A 20888-nucleotide genomic window follows, 5' to 3' on the forward strand; every position below is an offset into this window, starting at 1 on the left:
AGAAGATTTATCTTTGATCGACTAAAGAACAATGCATTGTCAATTGTAAATTTTGTTCCTCTAGGCAAAATAATATTTTTCCAAAACCTTCAATTAAGTTTGCAGAGTCTGATATTGTATTTACTTTTGTTTTCAGCATCGTCAATTTGGAAAAATATTTTTTATTTGTAAATATTGTGTGTAGTTGCACTGTCTGCCAGACATGGATCTTCTTTGCTCATTTTTGAAACACCCAACATATGAAAATGATCCATGTTTCTTCATTAAAAGAAAATAATTACAATAAGAAAAACAACACTTAAAATATACAAAAGTTACTAAAAAAATGAAGATAGATAAAAGAAAACAACAACATTAAGTCTAGATATTCTCAAAGTCCAAAGAAACACTTGATGTTCTACCAACTGTGTCAATCTTCTCTTCAGGAGATTCAAAAAATTCCACCACATCCAAATTTGTCATGTGGGATGGGTCAAATATGTCATTATCCTGGTATGCAAAATTTGCTTCCATGTTTTTCTCTTTTTTCTTTAGGGAGACTTGATAGAGGTCAACTAAGTGGTTTGACGTACGGCAGATACGTAACCAATGCCCAGTCATTCCGCATCAGAAGCATTTATTTTCAACACTCTTTGAACTTCTATCTTATGGAGCTTTTCCTTTGTGATAATCATTTTATGTGGTTCTTTTGAAATTTAAATGATTAGAACAACCACCACAAAAATAATAATTATTTCTTCCTCTACCACGGTCATGATCTCAACCACGACCACGACCACGACCTCGACCACGATTATTAATATTCATAACATTCACTTCAGGGAATGGTGTTGTTCCAATTGGTCGAGATTTGTGGTTTTTCATCAATAATTTGTTAGTTTGTTCTGCCATGAGAAAACATGAAATTAGTTTAGAATATTGTTTAAAACATTTCTCTCGATATTGCTGTTACAGGAGCATCTTTGAGACATGGAATGTAGAAAATATCTTCTCTAGCATATCATAATCATTAATTTTTCTTTGTTTACTTATTTTAAATAATGCGGAGTTGTAATCACTTACTGATTTGAAATCTTGTAGCCTCAAGTGCATCCACTTATAACGAGCTTTAGGAAGAATAACTATTTTTTTATGATCATACCTCTCTTTCAAATTTTTCCACAAGATACGAAGATCTTTTATTGTAAGATACTCAATTTTCAACCTCGTGGATATGATGTCGAAGGAAAATCATAGCTTTTTTTTTGTCCTGACTGGATGTCATATTTCCTTCTTTGATAGTCTCCCGAAGATTCATAGCGTCCAGGTGGATTTTGGCATCAAGTGCCCATGACAAATAATTATTGTCGTCAATATCAAGGGCGAAAAATTCTAATTTTGTGAGATTTGTCATGGCAGCACTATTATAAATTATTGTATTTATGTTAGAAATTTAATAGATATTGAATATGCAAAATAACATTAAATTTATTAATTATATCGAAGAGGAAAAAATCGACATATCTTTAGAACCTATCTTTGCGGAGAAAACAACAGGAGCTTGTGTTGGTAATATGTTGTAAAATTGAAGAGCACGAAGGGAACACAGATATAAAGAAATTATAATATAATATTATATTTATATAATGATATTAAATATATAAAATAAAATAACTAAAAATATAAAATAATTAAAATTGTAAAATTGGATAATATGAAAATTAATGAAATTTTGAAGAGAAACTCACCAACGTATGTGTGATTTTAAGATACACCAAATGCCAAAGTGGCAAGTAAGATGTGAACTTACATGGACATCAAACATGAATAATTACAAGGTATATAGACAACAGTAAGAGTGACATATGGTTTTTGGACACTAAGCAATGAGCATATATTTATTATTATAATATTCATAATAGATATATCAATATATATGTTGAAGAGTTATAGATGAAATTGAAAGAATAATATTTGGTAACTAGCCATTTTTTAAAAGTAAAATTTAAAATAAGATTTGTGGAATTAAAAAAAAAAGTTAAAAAATTATAATGCATCAACAAGAATTTGACCCTAAACACGTGGCATAAACTGTTTCGATAAGCTTAAGAATTCTCATCTCAACGCTCAGGCAAATCCAATTTAAAGGAGCAACTGTTGGCTTCTCTTTGGATATGCCCCTCTTACAATATTGTGGCAACATATTTTCATGTAACTACTGCATCTTATTTCATTAAAAATTAATAAATAAAAAATAACCAGCGTTTTTATTTCAATGTTAGTTGTGCAACATTTTAAAATAAATAAATATATATAGATATATATATTATCTTTTTGAATTTAGCCTTAAAAAATCTTACGTTCTTGATTTTCAAATTAAAGCCAACCAAATATGAGTCGTGAGGCTTCAATCCTTTCCATTTGGATGGCCTAAGTTTTTTCTAATTACCACAAAGTATCTAAAAAAGGAAAAAAAATTAGCTGTGTGAATAGAATATATATTAAAAGCTTATTCAATAAATATGTTGGCAACAAAGCCAAGATGTCCCTCTCATGTTTTAGTTAATTGAAGTAACGTTATACTTATAGCCCATCAATGGCCACATCGCACACATGGTAGGGATTTTTTTAGACGAAATATTAGAAGAGTTGAAATCCTAACCTCCGCTAAAGATCTTATTTTTGTCCAATAAATTTAGTTCAGCATTATTGACATGATCTTTCTCCTTAGAAATTGGAGGTTCGATCAACCACCATCAAAGATTGTACTAAAAAAAATGTAATTTTTTAATTATAAAATAATTTAAGTTTTAGTTTACTAAATAACTCTTAAATTATTTTTATTGTATTTTCTTGTTTGAGAGTGAGAAAAGGTATAAATAATACCGTAGAATTGGAAACAAAAATTTCTTGTTTGAGAGTGATAAAGTTTCTCTCCATCTAATTGAAAACAAAAAAGGGAATTCTATGTGATTTTAATAATTTTTAACATGATAAAATTTATTTTTGGCATATTGTTTATCTTCGATTTGTAAAATACTCACTTAAATTATTATTATTATTATTTTAATTTCTCGACTATTTTTCTATTCATTCCTATCATATAAGTTAAAAGATTTTATGTTTTCAATCCACATTAATCAGTTTGAGTAATCGACATGATTAAGACTTTTTAAATAATAATTAAAGACTTGCATAGAAAGAGACTCAACTTATGGTAATGAAAAAAATATATATATATATATTTTCCCCCAAGTTTTAGGTATAGTTTCTATTTGATTTCTAAAGTTTCAGAATATTACACATTTAATATATACTTTTAATCTCGATTTTTGACTAAATACTCATTTTCGATATTTAATGTTAATGTCTATTAAATAATTTAAAAGAAATATAATCAATTGAATTTCACTTTCTTCCTTGCTATCAAAATTAATTTTAAAAGTCTACTCCACACTTATTTGAAATTAATTAGTAGATATTTACACAAAAAATTGAAAGGTAATATTTAGTAAAAAAAAAAAAAATTAAGGTTAAAAATGTAAATCTTGAAATCTAAAGATTAAATCGAAATAAAACTCAAATCTAAAGATAAAAATAGTAGTAAAGTTTTGAAATTGAAATGTTATAATATTTTGAAATCTAATGAGGAAGAAGAGGTTTAACTAATGGATTTGCAAGAAAGAAAAGGAAAAAAGAGGTGAGAAAGTGGGAAGGCAAATGTTAAAAGTGAGAGGGAAAGAGCAATAAATAGTGGTAGAGGAGAAAGGATGATGCAATTGATAGTGGAGTATCCATCCTAATACAAATACATTATACAATGCAACTCAAACCCATCCCCTTCTAAGGATTTATTATTATTGTTTTTATTATTGGGATCTGATTTGACACTGTGCCCTTACAAAACCCCACATGGCCTTTGTTGGAACCCACCATTTTTTATGGACCTATTATATTTCCTGTCCACTCTTAACACTGCCCCATCCGTCTCCCCTCCATTTCATTTCCTTTATATATATATATATATATATTAATTTATAATGCCACTCACCATTTCCATACTCTGTCTACTCAACTACTGTAACTGCCCCCAAACCCACTCAATTATTTTTTTTATGTCTTTTGCTCCCCATTTTATTTATTTTCCCCTTAATCAAATAAACGTTAACGTTTCAATTGTTTAAATTTACGAATTTATCACATTTATTGTTCTTCCGGATTCAACACCCTCCATTCCTAAATCAAATAACATTTTTTTATTATCAATTTGAAAGTGATCACCGTATGGAACACAAATAAACAACACAAAACGTAACTAAATGGGATAAATGAGGCCAACTTTTTGTAAAAAAAATAATATATTCTAACATTTTTATATTTGTTTCACTTTCAGCAATAGCATCACTCTCCAGATTTGTTTAAATAATATATTAAGAATAGAACGAAAGATTCAGATAGTCGAAGATTTATTTAAGAGTTATCCTTTGCTTCTTTTGGAAATATATAAGAAACAATTTTAAAATGAAATATCTGCGAAGAAATAAATGGTTGATATTGAAAGAAATATTCAGTTAAATAGGGGAAACAAAAATATAGAAAATTGTATTTTATTATTTTCTAGACTTGAAGTGGATTTATATGCGAATTGATTAATATTGTCCTTCACTATATGCCTTGTCGAACAGATCTTTCGCGATTTTTTCTATTCTTTTTTATAAAAAAAATTCATTTTAAGAATTGATGTACATGTACGTATCAGAAACATATTATTATTATTATTAAATTTTGGTTAACAAACTGACATTTCTATTTGTCACATTTATATGAATTTGAGTTGTAAAAATTGATATTTTTGATAAAAAAAAAAATAATGAAACATAAAAAGAATAAGATACAAAATTATCGTCAATATAAATATATAATAAGCAATTTAATTTATTTAAAAATATGAAATGTTGTGTCGAAGATTTAATCACCATCTCAACGTTGTACTTAAAAAAAAGATTTGAAATTTTTATCTATTAATTTAAGTATTTTTTTTTTATCGTTTTTATCTTTATAACTTTCTTAAAATATCTATCAATATCAAAATTTTCATTAGAATTTTTATAAAGTTGAAATCTCAATATCGATATTTTAAATATTGATTAAACATAAATATTTTTTTAAAAAATAAAAACAATTAATTATGATTATTTGGGATGACGAACTTTTTTTTTACAAATAAATTATACTTATGTGCGGAATAAAAAATATTTAATAAATGAGATTTTTTTATATTAAAATGTGTAAGTTTATTCATTTTTAATTTCAGCATATTAGCTATATAAAGGAATTTAAATTAAACATTGTTTAGGCATGGAATTTAAAGTATAACCATGACCATGATGTTTTTTAAAGTATTTCAAAAGCACTTGCCATATGTTAAAAATGTTGCTTTACACAATGTTTAAAATATCGATGTCGACGAAATATCGAGATTTTAATTTTATGGAAATTTCGATAAAAATATCGATAAAATTTCGATTTCGATAGATATTTCTGGAAAAATTCAAAAAGTATATATAAATTAGTAAATAAACATTTTATGATTTTTAAACAGATTAAATATCTATTATTTATAATGGATTTACACTAATGATATTTTATTGCTTAATAATATTTTGTGAATTTTTCTGCGATATAATAGAATATTAATTCACCCCTCATGTTGATATTGAATCTATAGAAACATTGAAATATCGATAGAAATTTCGACATCACGACGGAAATTTAATAATATGACTTTACATATCCTAATTATATAGTGCTACAAAAAATCTAAAATAAGGAATATAAATCATCGAACATATGAAAAATGGTTTTTATTATTTCTATTTAAAAGCTCATTATTTACTAAAAGCTAATTGTTTTTATTTAAATCTAAAATAAGGAATATAAAAATGGTTTTTATTTACTAAAAGCTCATTATTTGAAAAATTAAGCTAATTTTTATTATTTCTAATTATTTAAAGATAACTTTAAATTTGATATTGACATTCAATCACCGTAAATGACTGGTTTTTATTGAAATTGTTTTCAAACTTAGATAATCTAAAAGCTCATTTAGATTGATTAGAAAAAAAAATATTTCTATTTAAATTCTTTTAATAAAACAATTTAAAATACATTTTGGGAGTGGTTCAAAAGTTATTTTGAGTGATTGTCGAATATTTTAATTTTTTTTTTAAAAATGAGTTATTTTTAAATTAAATACTTGAAAAATTAGACCAAACCTACCCTAAACTTATCATTCAATAGTTGCTTTTATGGTTAGTTAAAAGTAAATATACAACTCAAATAAATTGGCTAACTACCTTAATAGTAATCTTAATGAGAAAAATCCAATGAAGTAATAAATAAATAAACCCAACCTTTTTCATGGTATCCCCTAATCAATCAATCCTCAACCCAACAACAGTAAAGAGTTGATAGTGTAAGTGTATAAGAATTATATATCCAATGCATGCCAAAATTTATTAGCCAAAATTCTAGAAAATTGACTATGCAACTAACCTAGGATGTACTTGCAAGTTTTGCAACCAATCTCTTTAATATATAGTTTGGTTTTCTTTTCATGGGCTTCATCATTTGAATATCGACATATTCTTTCTAATTCATAAAATATATTTTTTTTTGTACAGAGTCAATTGTTCAAACCATATTTCCTATTATTAATGATTCAATTAATAGAATCAACCATATTATATATATATCTCAATTTTGGTCTCTCTAGTTTTAAGTTTCTTCTCTTATCTGATTCAAAAGAAAAAAAAAATCTTCTCTAATCATTTTAATATTGATCTATATATTTTTTAATTTTAGTCTAGTCTAAGCATAAGTCAATTAATTAGATTATATATTTTCAATTAAAGGGTGAGAGGTTTATGTATTATGTAATGAAGGTAAATAGATTTCATAGGGATAATGTGAGAATATTTTATGTCATTTTCAGATATTATGTATTATGAATTATATAATATTACTAAATAATAACTATACAAAAAAAAAAAAAGTTTAAAATAAAACATATTCATAAGTAAATTATTATCATTAGTTTATTATTAACTAATATTTAGTATGTAATGCCAAAAAACTTACAATTTATAAATATAATATCAATCATATTTTTAAACAATTATTTAAATTTGAATTAAATTTCTGAATCTTCTATCAAATACATTTCTGAAACATGAAATACAATTTTATTTTGATTGAATTTCTTATTTTCAAATTTTTGTTTTTAGATTCTCTACCAAACATGTACTAAATTTATTGTTTAAGAAAATTTCAAATCGTGCTTCTATTTTTTTAAGTACAAGGGGATTCAAACCACAAACTTCTTGATTGCGAATAAGTTTTAGGTTAGTTGAGCTATGCTTGACAAATATTCTTTATTTAAATTGAGTAATAACTAATAACAATAATTATTATTTTTTTATTATTTGAAAATTTACCCTTTTTGTCCATATATATTTTGAATATATTTTCTTGTTGAGTCAGTTAATTTCAAATGCTGAATTTGATGTTAGTTTTCATTTGGTCCAATCAATTTCAAAATGTTACATTTTTAGTTTTGAATTTTGAGTTTTGAGTTTGACTTTTATTTGGTTTCTAAGTTTCAATATTGTACATTATTATTACTTTGAGTTTCTATTGATCCACACTTTTGGTCTTTGGCATTAACTCTCAATTAAATGATTTAAAATAATATAAATGAAAAAGTTTGTAATTAATTTTAATAAAAAATGTGAACTAATTTATTTTTATTAATTAATTAAGAGAAATTAATATTTAAGATAAGACTAATTAATAAAAGTGTAAATCTTAAAACCTAAAAATCAAATAAAAAAAAACTAAAAAATTTCAAGAATAAAAATGTTCCATTCTAAATTTTAGAGACCAAAAGAAGATTAAACATAAATTTAATAGTAAAAGTGTAATATTATGAAATCTAAACTAAATTCAAACCTTAATGATCATATATATATATATATATATATTTGTTTTTTATATTCTATTTTCAATAGTGATCTCAATTTCACTATTAATTTTTTATTTGGCTAAATATTTTTATTAAATTGAAGAATTGATTTTTCACCCAATCAATTACAAAAACAGACAAACATTTGGAATATCTTAGATTTTTATAAGCCAGCCTGTTTTAGAATTAAATCTCATAAATAATTTATCAATCACAGAACTAAATTATAAAGTGTAATTCTAATTACAAGTTGAATTAAGACCACATTTACTTCGTTGGAAAGGGTATAAATGTAATGAATTTTTATTGACATATCAATTGTAATGGATCTCAATCATAAAAATAATTAGATTATTTTTTAACATATTTACTTAACTATTCTGTAAACATAATTTAATTACTATTAATGTCATTTACTTAACCGTTATTATTGGTGTAAACGTAATGGATTTTTTAAATTTTCCTTTTTATTGATACTTTTATTTATCGATATCGTTATCAAACAAACGATCCCATAATTTCAGATTTTTTTTTAATTCTTTTAGCGTATCAAATAAAAGTCCGATTTTTTTAAAAAATATTTTTATCAAGGAAATAACATCCTAAAATTTTGGAATGTTTTTCCGGATTTTTTACCGATACGATATCGAACAAATAACATCACAAAATTTTAATATGCTATTAGCAAATAATAACATTCTAAAATTCTGGATTTTTTGATTTTGTATAGACACCGAAAAATAACATCCCAAAATTTTAGTTTTTTTTATTTTAATTATTGACATTGTTATGGGACAAATAACATCGATAAGCTTGTTTAACAAAAATTTCTCCTCCAATTTGACTCATATTCTCACACTCAACAAATTAAAAAGAAAAAAAAACCATCCATTTCTTTTGCTTTGCTTTTCTTCACCCAAGAAAGAAGGGGAAAAAAACACAGCAACATGATTCTAAAATTAATTGGTCTTATAGATATCAACCATATCCCAAAATTTTGATTTTGTTTCGTATTCTTTCTTATGGATACTGTTATCGATCAAATACATCGATAACATGGTCTTACAAAACATGATATTTGAGACCAAATTTGAAAATCGTTAAAATAATTTTAAAAATATGATGGGTCCATGTAATTTTCAAAGGTAATCCGATCAAGTACCTTTTAGTTCAATTACAATATTTGATTATAAATTTTATGATAGATCCCACGTTATACAAACATAATAAAATGAGATCTATTTTTATGAATGAATTACGTTACTTATATGGTAAAGGTGGACTAAATGTGTAATTTTAAAAAATATATGTATATTGTAAAGTACAACTTTAAAGAAGAAAAACAAGAATATGTCGTGAAATCTATTAGACTATAATCTATAGAGCATAATTTAAACCATTTACATTGAAGCGATCTGACGAGGATCAGGGTCCATTTCTTTGATCATCTTCAATAATTACACCTTCCCCTGCTTCAAATTTTTTTGAAAATCAAACTAACCAACATCGTACCAATAATTTCAATACAAAACACACCCCTTCTTTTCTCTCAAATTTCACCCTAAATTCATTTCACGGATTTCGCTATTTGTGGGATCCCACAAACTTTTATTACCAAATTCCTTCACCCCCCCCATAAATTTGGTTCCTCTTCTTCTCCAGATCTTCATATCCAGATCCAACACAAAAACAATGGAGAATTCCCATTTTCCTTCCATCCAAACACGCCCTACATTCCTCCTCCTCCTCCTCCTCCTCATAATTTCCAATCAAACCCAAATCTTCTCCGCCGCCTCAAGAATCCCCAAATCCCCTGCCGGCATCAGAAAAAACACAGAGTATGTCAGAACTTCCTGCAGTACTACTTCATACCCTCGTCTCTGCTACAATTCGCTGTCGGTGTACGCCAGCAAGATCAAGACCAACCCCAAGACGCTGGCTCTCGCCGCCCTCCACGTCAACCTCGCCGCCGCTCGATCCTCTGCGGCATCAATGAGAAGGCTGGCGAAAACCCACGGCCTGCGGCGGAGAGAGGCGTCAGCGATCTCCGATTGCGTGGAGGAGGTTGGGGATTCGGTATTTGAGCTTCAGAGAGCAATTAGGGAACTGGGTCGGCCTCGAGGGTACGATTTTGGGAGTTTGATTAGTGATATTGAGACATGGGTTAGCTCCGCTTTGACCGATGAAGAGACGTGTATGGAAGGATTTGGGGGGCGGCGTGTTAATGGGGTTAATAGTGTTAAGGCTAAGGTTCGAAGGCACATTGTTAGAGTTACGCATTTGACAAGTAATTCACTTGCTCTTATCAATAGCTATGCTTCGTCGGCGGCGGCGGAAGAAGGCGTTTTCCCCTAGTTACTTCACTTTTCTTCTTCGTTCTTTCTTTCCCTGTTTGGTTCCTGGGAAAAGTGAAAGGAAAATTAAAATATTATGAGATTGAAAATGTAATTATGTCTTGTAATTCTAGTGTTACGGTTTATGCAATTACTATTATTAATTATGCCCAAGTCTCTGCCCTTTCTGCTTCCTCATCACTCTGTTCTTTACTTGCTGCACTAGGAGTATGAATATCACAATTTAAAGATTTATTTTTTTCCTTTTAGAAAAAAGGATAATTACAGATCTTCATCCATGTTGTTATTGCAGTTGAGGAAAGAAACGCTGCCAACTCATTGCGTTATATTCTACATTGTTGAACTGATTAAAAACATGTTGAATCAATTTGAATGAAGTTTTAAATTTTAATTCAACCCCTAAAAACAAATAAAGTTGAAAATATTATTAAACTCTAACCAATTTAACACAATTTAACTTTCTTTCTTTTTTTTTTTTTTTCTTGAAAAGAACTAGTAACTTTCTTGACAAGCATAATTATAAAATTTCAAATATATATTTAATTGAAGGTCTTAATTGTTCGTAATGTGACAAAATTAAGTCCATGTTGCGGTTGTGTTATCTTAAAAATGTGGCAAAAGATGTATTGGAATCATAAGGATGATGATGATGCTTTGAAATGTGAAGTAAAGTTTATTTGGGAATTACTTTTAGAAGAATGTTAGTATGTAATATTTTTAAAGTAAGAAAAAGGACAGAGAATTGGGATGCAAAAATGTTTTGGGACCACATGGGTGTAGACATTAATGGGCAATGCAATAGAATGGCACCACGGATAAGAGCGTAGTGGCCACCGGCCAGCACCAGCAGCTGAATTTTGACATTATTAGCCATGATGGGCCCAAGTACGGGCTCTCTCGAGAGGTCCTATTGGGCTGGGCCTACTTGGTGCGAGCCAGCCCACTGCTCCCCCTCCTCCGCTGACCCCTTCGGTAAGAAAACAACTTATCCATCTAACGCAACAATCTTCAGAGCAATCTGCCATAACTTAGGCCAAAAGTTGACAGTATATTAGATCATTGTGATTATGGAGATTCGTGTGGAGTTTGTTACATTTCAACAACCGATGTCATAATCAAAATTTAGCCATGTTCATAACATCTTTACAAAAAAACAATATATAAAGTCCTTTTAATTTTTGCCTTTCTATTTTTTTCGTTTAAAATTGATTGATTAATTATATAAATAAAAAAGTGATGGGGGCAAATTCGTGACTCTCTTTATGCAATTTTTTTTTTCACTACACCCAATTATTTTGAAGCTATCCACTAATTCTCAAATTTGGACATGGATAAAACTTTATTTGTTGATGCTAAAATACTAACCAGGAAAATGTAGTTGACTTTCACGTAATATCAACCGTAAATTTATTTGAAGGGGAGAAGAGTGAAGCCTGTAAAAGAGAAAACTTATACACCAGTGTGATATTTGCCACCTACATTCTGATGCTTAGGTTTGAAATAAGATTATCTAACACATAGTAAAGATGTGTTACTCACAATGTTCTAGTAATTGCAAAGACAAACAGTACAACACTAAGATAAACTTTAACAAGTAAAACACAAAGTTTGGTAACTCAATTCAACAATATACCATCTATGTCTTGGGAGCAATGTGTCCGGGAAAGAATCTTTTACTAATATGAAGTCAAGCAATTACAACATTGTGCTTATCTGTAAATAAGCAACAAATACACACACGAATAACTTAACTTGATGAATTAACACTTGGGCTCCCCTAAGTATGAAACTCTCTCCAAAAAATACTTAAGCCCCTCTTAAGTTTGAGTGTATTAGTAAACAATAAATTAGCCTTTTTCTACGTGTGAGGCTCCATTTCAACTGTACTCTTTCCACTTTCAAATGAAGATCACTTCACTTGCATGAACATAGGCTCCGCCTAAGTGTATAAATCTCTTCACAAGTTTAACCTATTGATTTTGTCAAGAACTCAAGATTGCCTTAAGGTCCCACAACATCGTGATCAAATCGTTCATAAGCTTCATAACATAGTCCATATTATAGAGCACAACAAAGGAACTTTCTTCTTGTCGAACGGCTAACCCTAAAACAACAAACTCCACTCATTTAAATATGGACCAATTAAGAGAGAGAAGATGACTATATTCCATAACAACCAAGAGCCCGAAAGGAAAAATATTGATTTCAAAGTTAATTTTCTAGGAACAAACACTAGATAAGGAAACAGATAACCATAAAAAAAACTTCCAAAGAACCTTGTTGAGATTTTCCCAACAAGGAAACAAAGCCCTAGTTGATAATAACAATCTTAGGAACAACTTGTGAGACATCACGATTTTGCAAAAACACACTACAACTTAAAACAAATATTGCAAAGATACGACGCTTCAACAAAGTCAAAGAGTAAAAGAGCGTGGAAGTTAAGGACTTCAAGAGTAGGATTCAAGTTACTTCATATGAATTTATAATGATGTATTTGCAGAGAAAGTTGTCCTAGGTTGTTTGATAGGGTTTCGGAGTCATCTCAGGAGAATTATATAACCTAACAGGCCAAGAGACATGCTCGATTTCATGTTTGGCTAGGTCGAGACTGAGCATCTCTCCTAGGTCTATTTTGGTCCTAGGGCGATGCTATGGGCCGAGGCATGCGTGGGACATCCCCTATTAGTTATTTTGATAGGGTCGAACTTGACTGAGACTGAAGTCAAACACATAAATTTAGGCTTTTACAAGAACTTATCCTTTTCCTGGGTGCTATTTTTGGCCTGAACCTTGTTCTTTTCTCGACCTTGTTGCTTTTATTCATATTTTATGTTGATTATATCTTTTGGTCCTAAATCACCGATAATATTATTGATGATAAATTATTAGTACATTATATAGATAAAACCAAATTGTAAGAACAACATGATTTGTCCTTTATTAAAAAAAAAAAATACTCTATTCTTTTCTAAAGTTACGATATTATCTTTGACTCATAATAAATTTTTCCAAATTGCATTTGAAGTAGAAATCCATTACAATTTGGATGGGAATTGGAACCTAGAACATGTGTGTGGTAGTGTTCAAATGCTTTTTTTTTTTTTTTTTTCTCTCTCTTTCTTTCTTTTCTCTTCTTCTTCTTTCTTCAAATCACTGCCACACATTGTTTCATGCCCCGATTTTCATTGAGAATATTTGAATGGATTTTGCTCTAAGAGCAATTCTAAAACGTTTATGGAAGGTAAAAAATAATATTGCAATTTTTAGTACCGTAAAGGTAGTTTTGAAACAAAGAGATAAATATAGTTTTTTTTTTTTTTTTTTTTTTTTTTTTATATATATATATAGTTTATCCAAATATAAACATAAGATTTATCCTAAAATATGTGTTGTTCAAGATATTTGAACTTTTAACCTTTTGAATTAAACATATATGTCTAAAATAGTTAAAATATGATCATATTGACATTGGAAAGTATTAAAATATATTTCTAACCTTACATATTTAAATAATTTATAAGATTGTTTTCAAATATAACAAAAGAAACCAACTTATTTATAAATATAAAAAAATGTAATTATCTATCAATGATGGACACTGAAAGACATTGATATGTCTATCTCAATATCTAAAGAATCAGCTAACAGTATTTAGGTGAGTATGAGGTTGTTTTATGGTTTTTGTTAAACTTTTAGCTTTATGTGATGTAGCTTGGCTTCAATTAAATCACCCATTAATTTGATTTGGGTTCGGTGGCAATTTTTGCTTATTTTAGATTAGTCTAAAATACTTTTCAGTACAATTTATTTGCTATTTTTGGATTTGTTTTAGTTTATGATGTTGAGTTTTATCAATTTGTTTGTGAAGGTAGATTACGTATTTGCTAATTTGTATTTGTTATTAAAAAAATCGATTTGATATTTTTATGATTTTGAAAACTTTTTACTTTTTTTCCAAACAAAATTTTAAAATCCACTATTTATCTAGTTAGTTCTTGTAGATTCGTCTTGATCTAGGTTTAGAGATGTCACTGGGTGGGTCGGGGCTGGAAATGGCTTCTCAGTCTCCATTTCATTCCCCGTCTGCATTAAATTCTCCATGGGGATCGAGCTGGGAATTCACAGGAAATGAGTTATCCGTGGGAAATTTTTCATTATTTTTTTAAAAAATCACTATTATGAAAAAGTTTTAATTAAATAGTCAATTTTTAAATGATTAGTTCCACCTGTCTAGTTATAATTTAAAGAGAAATTACTCAAAATTTTCAAATTGAAGATAATAATCATCTATAAAAATATTTATGTACATAATCTAAATTTATCAGAATTCAAACATATATATTGTTTTTATACTAATTCAGACATTATTATTTTGACCATTAAACAATAAATCTTGAAAATTAAATATACTATTTATATATAAAAATAAATAAATAACATAAAACTATTATAATAAATTTAAGAAAAAAGCCTAACGGGGGAGGGGATGGAGAACCCGTTTTCATTTAGCTTTTGGAGATTTTTTTCATACTCCTTCCCCCATTTCCCACCTAAACGGGAAATCCCCACCCCGTTCAGGGTCCCATGACACCCCCATCCCATACATAAAGTTGACATTTCTATTTAGATCTAATCAATACTTTGGCCTTTTAGGCTTGAGTTATGTACAAATTTATTTAAGAGACATCATAAGACTTTTTTTTGGGAAATTTATACTAGATAATACAATTTTGGAAATAATTTAAAAATATACAATTTTAAAATATTTGTAAATATAGTAGATATTGACCGGCCAACCTATAATTTTTTTTAAAATTCCAATCCTGCCCTCATTTGCAACTATTTCCATCTTATTCAATTTATTTTTTTCCCTTTTCTTTCTCCATGCATCTGTGGCTCCCTTTTCTTTCGTGTCTTTTTTTCTATTCTATTTTATTTTTTTTCTTTCTTCTTTCTTCTCTACGGTTTAGCTTTCTTCTTTCTTCTTTATTTTTTTTTCTTCGGTTTAGCTTTCTTCTTTCTTCTTTGTTTTTTCTTTTCCCTACAATTTAGTTTTTTTATTGCTACATTGTACCATTCTTCAAGCCCATTAATTGCTACATTCTCTTAAGCCTCTTGATTCAAAATATCTACACAAGCCACTCATATTTATTGATCAACAAGGAGATTTGTCGATCTTAAGAGGTAATTGTGGATTTTAATGAATTTATTTAGTGACTTTATTTTATTGATTGATGCTTTCTATTTCTTCTACTGGGGTTTCCCATTTATCATTCTTTGTTAAACTTAGGGCTTAGTCAATCATTGATAATGGGTATCGTTGATAAAAAAATGAAAGTGATAGCCGCTGCGATTATCATTGATAGCCACTATTAGTGATAGACTTAGCAATAGATTGAAGGTGGAGTTGTCGGTGGAGGAATTTATCGGTGTTTTGGGATAGTAACTGATAGCACATTTCTTAAATTTAAAGCTATCACTGAAAGCAGCTATTAGTGATATTCATTGGTAGTAGCATCACTGATAACTGTTATCAGTGATAGCAACAAATGACACATTTCTCAAATTGAAAGATATCAATGATAGTAATTGATAGCACATTTCTTAAATTAAAAATTATCAATGATAGCAACTGATATCACACATCTCAAAATGAAAGCTGTCACTGATAGCCATTGATAGTATTTATCAATGATATTCACTGATAGTAGCATTACTAATAGCAGCTATCAATGGTCGCAACTGATAGTATATTTCTCAAATGGAAAGCTATCATTGATAGCAACTATTAGTTATAACTTTCAATTTGAGAGAAACGGGAAGTAGCGCGCAAAATGGTGGTTGGGCATGACTTTTTTGGTCTTTTACCATTTTTTGTTCTATGTATGCAATTATTTTATCCTTGTACTATATATTTTATTATTTTGAGTTCAAATTCCATTTATGGAGTTAATTCCACAAGTAATATAGTTTTTTTAAAAAAAAATGACAAAAGAAGGGTAGTGTGATTTTTTTTCTTCTGAAAATAATGTGGTAATTGAAATAAATGTCTAATTTAGGAAATCGTGGATTTGCTCCCATTCAAATTTGGTCAAAATCTTCGTCTATGAAATAAATGTCTAATTTAGGAAATGTCTCTTTATATACTAGTTCAATTAGGGTTCCATTAAACCCTAATTAACTAGGAATGGACTTCTTACCATTAAGTCTATACTCAATTAGAAATCTAAGGTCTTAATTAATTAGATCACATAATAGGGCCCAATCTAATAAAATAACCCAATGTGATAAATTATTAATCCACATACATAGCCCATACTTTAATTAAACATATTATTATTTAAATATGTCTAACAATCTCCCACTTGGGCTATGTCTGTGTACCTGATATAATTAAATTACATAAACCTTAAGCACGCATAAACATGTTATTTCAATAATAGAACTCCTCTTTAGTTCAATCTGATCCATCTCATGTATTAGCATGGAACCAAGGTGGCTTTCGTCACTACCCTTATAACTAAACCTTCCTTGATCACCAATTCCAATACATTCAATGACATAGATCAAGTATGGATGGATAGCATGGAAACTACATGCAAAATGATCTAGATCATGCCCGTTTCCAATTGGTTCAAATTCCTTAATGAGATCATTCTAAAAAAACTTTATATTAAACTACATGCATGATAAACGAGTTCAGATAATAAAACATAAACCATCAACTTTATTCTATATAGAAAATAAACAAAATAAGGCTAAAGAACATCCTCAATAACAAACTTTCATTAAACTATGGAATCAGAAAAGTGACTAACACCCATGTGAGCAACATGCTTATGAAAAACTTTAGATGGTAAACCTTTAGTCAATGAATCTGCCACCATAGAGTTTGTTCCTATGTGTTCTATCGAAACCATAAAGTTTGTTCCTATGTTTTCTATCGAAATTTGACCATTTTGAACTCTTTCTTTAACAACCAGAAATTTCACATCTACATGCTTTGACTTTGAATTGCTTCTGTTATTGTTGGAATACATCACTGCCGACTTATTGCCACAAAATAATTTTAGTGGTCTTTCTATGCCAACCACTATCCGCAGCCCAGTGACAAAATTTCACAATCATATTCCATGATTGGATGTCTCATAACATGCTATAAACTCCACAACCATGGTAGAAGAAGCCATAAGTGTTTGTTTAACACTTTTCCAAGATACAACTCCTCTAGCCAACATGAAGATATATCCTGAAGTGGATCGCAAAGTGTCTTGACATCCAACATAATTAGAATTAGAATACCCAATGATCTCCAAAACTTCTGATCTCCGATAAGTGAGCATATAATCATTTGTTCTCTGTAAATACCTTATAACCCGTTTGGCTGCTTTCCAATGATCCATCCCCGGGTTACTAAAATATCTGCCTAACACTCCAACTATGATCGCAATACCTGGACGCGTACATACTTGAGCATACATTAGACTTCCAATGGCCGATGCATAGGGAACCTTCTGAATCTCCTTAGTCGCGAGTGTGGTCTTAGGGCATTGACCTAAATAAAATTTATCACCTTTAGTGATCGGGGGTATCTTCTGATGCACAATCTTTCATGCCAAATCTACTCAAGATCTTTTCAATGTAGTTTTTTTTGTGACAATCTGAAAATACCTTGAGAACGATCTCACAGTATTTCAATTCCTAATACAAAAGAAGTATCACCAAGATCCTTCATCTCAAAATTCCTTTTGAGAAATCTCTTAGTGTTATGCAATAAACCTACATCATTACTAGCTATGAGTATGCCATCGACATATAACACCAGGAAGATTGATTTACTCTCATTGAACTTATGATATATACAATCTTCCACTATGTTCACCTCAAAACCAAATGAGGTTATCACTTCATGGAATTTGTGATACCATTGGCGAGAGGATTGTTTGAGACCGTAGATGAATTTCTTCAATTTGCACACCATAGACTTTGAATTACCAGACACAAAGTTTTTTTATTGCACCATATAAATCGTCTCATCAATGTTCCCATTGAGAAACGCAGTTTTTACATCTGTCTGGTGTAGCTTTAAATCAAAGTGAGCTACCAGTACTATGATTACCCTAAAAGAGTCTTTCGATGAAACTGGAGAGAAAGTCTCATTGTAATCAATGCCTTCCTTTTGAGTAAAACCCTTTGCAACAAGACGAGCCTTATATATTTCGATATTTCCATGTGAATCCCTTTTGGTTTTAAATATCTATTTACAACCTATGGGTTTCACTCCTGATAGTAGTTCAACAAGTTTCCAAACATCATTATCTTTCATGGATTTTATATCCTCTTCCATAGTACTTATCCACTTTTGAGAGTTAGAACTTTGTAAAGCTTGTTGGAAGTTGATTGGATCATCTTCCATTACGCCCATATCATTCTGATGTTCTTGAAGAAATATAATATAATCATCTGGAATTGCACTTCTTCTTTCTCTAGTAGATCTTCTTAGTGACATTTCTTGAGGTTGTTGAGTTTGAACTTCAAGTTCAATAACGGAGACTTCAATGTTGTTTTGTTCTATAATTGATTCAATAATGAAGTCAGGAATTGGAGCCTGAACATCATTTATAACCACATGAGGAAAAGAAACCAATTCCTCTTCAAAGACAACTTTTCTTATGTTATATTCCCCCCCAAACTCAACATCCTCACGAAACTAGCATTTCCTGTCTCAAACAATGATCTAGAAATGGGATCATAAAACTTGAAACCCCGAGAGCGCTCAGAATACCCAACAAAATAGCAGTTAATAGCTATTGAGTCCAATTTTCTTTCATTCGACTTATAAGGCTTAGCCTCAGCTGGACAACCCCAGATGTGAAGATGCCTAATACTAAGCTTCTTTCATGTCTACAACTCATAAGGAGTTTTGGCTACTGCTTTACTAGGTACCTTATTAAGGATGTATGCTGCAGTCTTTAGTGCCTCACCCTAGAGGGATTCTAGTAGAAAAGAATGACTAATCATACTTTTTACCATATCCTTAAGTGTTCTATTTCTTCTTTCCCCTACACCATTCATGCTGGGTTTTCCTGGCATAGTGTATTGCGAGACGATTCTACATTCCTCTAGGTATTTGGCAAGGGGCCCTGGACGTTGTTCACTTGATCCATCATATCTACCGTAATATTCACCACCACGATCAAATTTGACAACCTTAATTTTCTTTTCAAGTTGAAGTTCAACTTCAGCTTTGAAAGACTTGAAAATATCCTGGGTTGAGACTTCTCATGAATTAAATAAGTATCCATATCTTGAATAGTCGTCTATGAACGTAATAAAATATTGTTGTCTATTTCAAGAGGCCGTACGAAATGGACCACAAATGTTTGTATGTATTAATTCTAAGACGTCTGAACATCTATTGACACCAAATTTTCTTATGTTTATCTGTTTTCCTTTAATACATTCCACACAAACGTTTAAGTTACTTAAATCAAGGGAATCAAGAATTCCATCTGACACAAGTCTCTGAATTCTTTGTTTAGAGATGTGACCTAAACGCTTGTGCCATAATATAGTGGAATTCTCATTTAATTTACACTTTGTACCACATGAATTAGAAAACAGGATCTTGTTAAATGAAGCAAAAGAGTCAAGCATATATAGACTATCAATTAAAGAACCGGTACCAATAAGCTTAGAATCTTGAAAAAGACTAACTTTATTATTTCCAAAAGAACAAGAAAAATCAAATTTGTCCAAACTGGAATAGAAATTAAATTCCGTCAAAATGACGATACACCAAAAATCTCATTCAGATCCTGTAAACCCTAAACTCTAGGTTTTCTAGATAAGCATGTTAGCCAAAGGAATGTTATATTACATATTTATTAAAGTAGCAATTCACGTTTGTTTATAGGAATTATGATGGAAGGGAAGGAAAAACATATTAAATGAGGGGTGACGTGGCGGTTAACCCTTGAACTCGGGAGGCGGCGGGAAGTTTCTAGAAGAGAAACTTCAAAAGCATGGTTTCGGCAATTGACATGAGAAAATTTAGTAAAATCAGTGCCATTCGAAAACTGAGAGAATCTAGTTTGCGAGGTTGTCTTGTCGGAGAAAGATTGTAGGAGGCGAAGAACAATAAGTGAAGAAATTTCAGAGGAGGTAGAATCTTGGGTTAGTTAGGGTTCGAGGTGAAGATTGGAAGTTTCAGGCCAAACTATAAGGAATTCTCGGCTGAAATTTTAAGGTAAGAAGTTAACTCATTCTAAACAAGTTTGTAGAAGGAAATTTCTTGAAAAGAGCTCTGGATTTTGAGTTATGAATTTTTGAAGTTATAACAGGGAATCGGTGCATAAGCAGATAACTGCTTGGAAAGAACAAACAGTTCATTGTGAGGAGTTATAGCGAGATATGGAAATGAGGATCTCGCTTATAAAGGAAATCTCATTGATTTTGTGATAAGGATCTCATTCTAGAAGGAAATCTCGCTAGGAATTGGGCTGAGTATCGCTGGTAAGGCCAAGAAG

At 29.7% G+C, this 20888-nt stretch overlaps 2 pseudogenes across 1 annotated transcript; one reads left to right on the plus strand and one right to left on the minus strand.

The window, feature by feature from the left end:
- Positions 1 to 759: 759 nt before the first annotated feature.
- Positions 760 to 1393, minus strand: LOC150031786 (uncharacterized; annotated as a pseudogene).
- An 8109-nt stretch (positions 1394 to 9502) lies between these two features.
- On the plus strand, positions 9503 to 10502 carry LOC150031787 (21 kDa protein pseudogene; annotated as a pseudogene). Its single transcript, XR_016525159.1, has one exon. The product of XR_016525159.1 is annotated as a 21 kDa protein pseudogene (transcript).
- Positions 10503 to 20888: the final 10386 nt, after the last annotated feature.

Source organism: Benincasa hispida, chromosome 12, assembly GCF_027475165.1.
Source record: "Benincasa hispida cultivar pf3 chromosome 12, pf3_genome.v1.1, whole genome shotgun sequence".
In the NCBI taxonomy this organism is placed as follows: domain Eukaryota; kingdom Viridiplantae; phylum Streptophyta; class Magnoliopsida; order Cucurbitales; family Cucurbitaceae; genus Benincasa; species Benincasa hispida.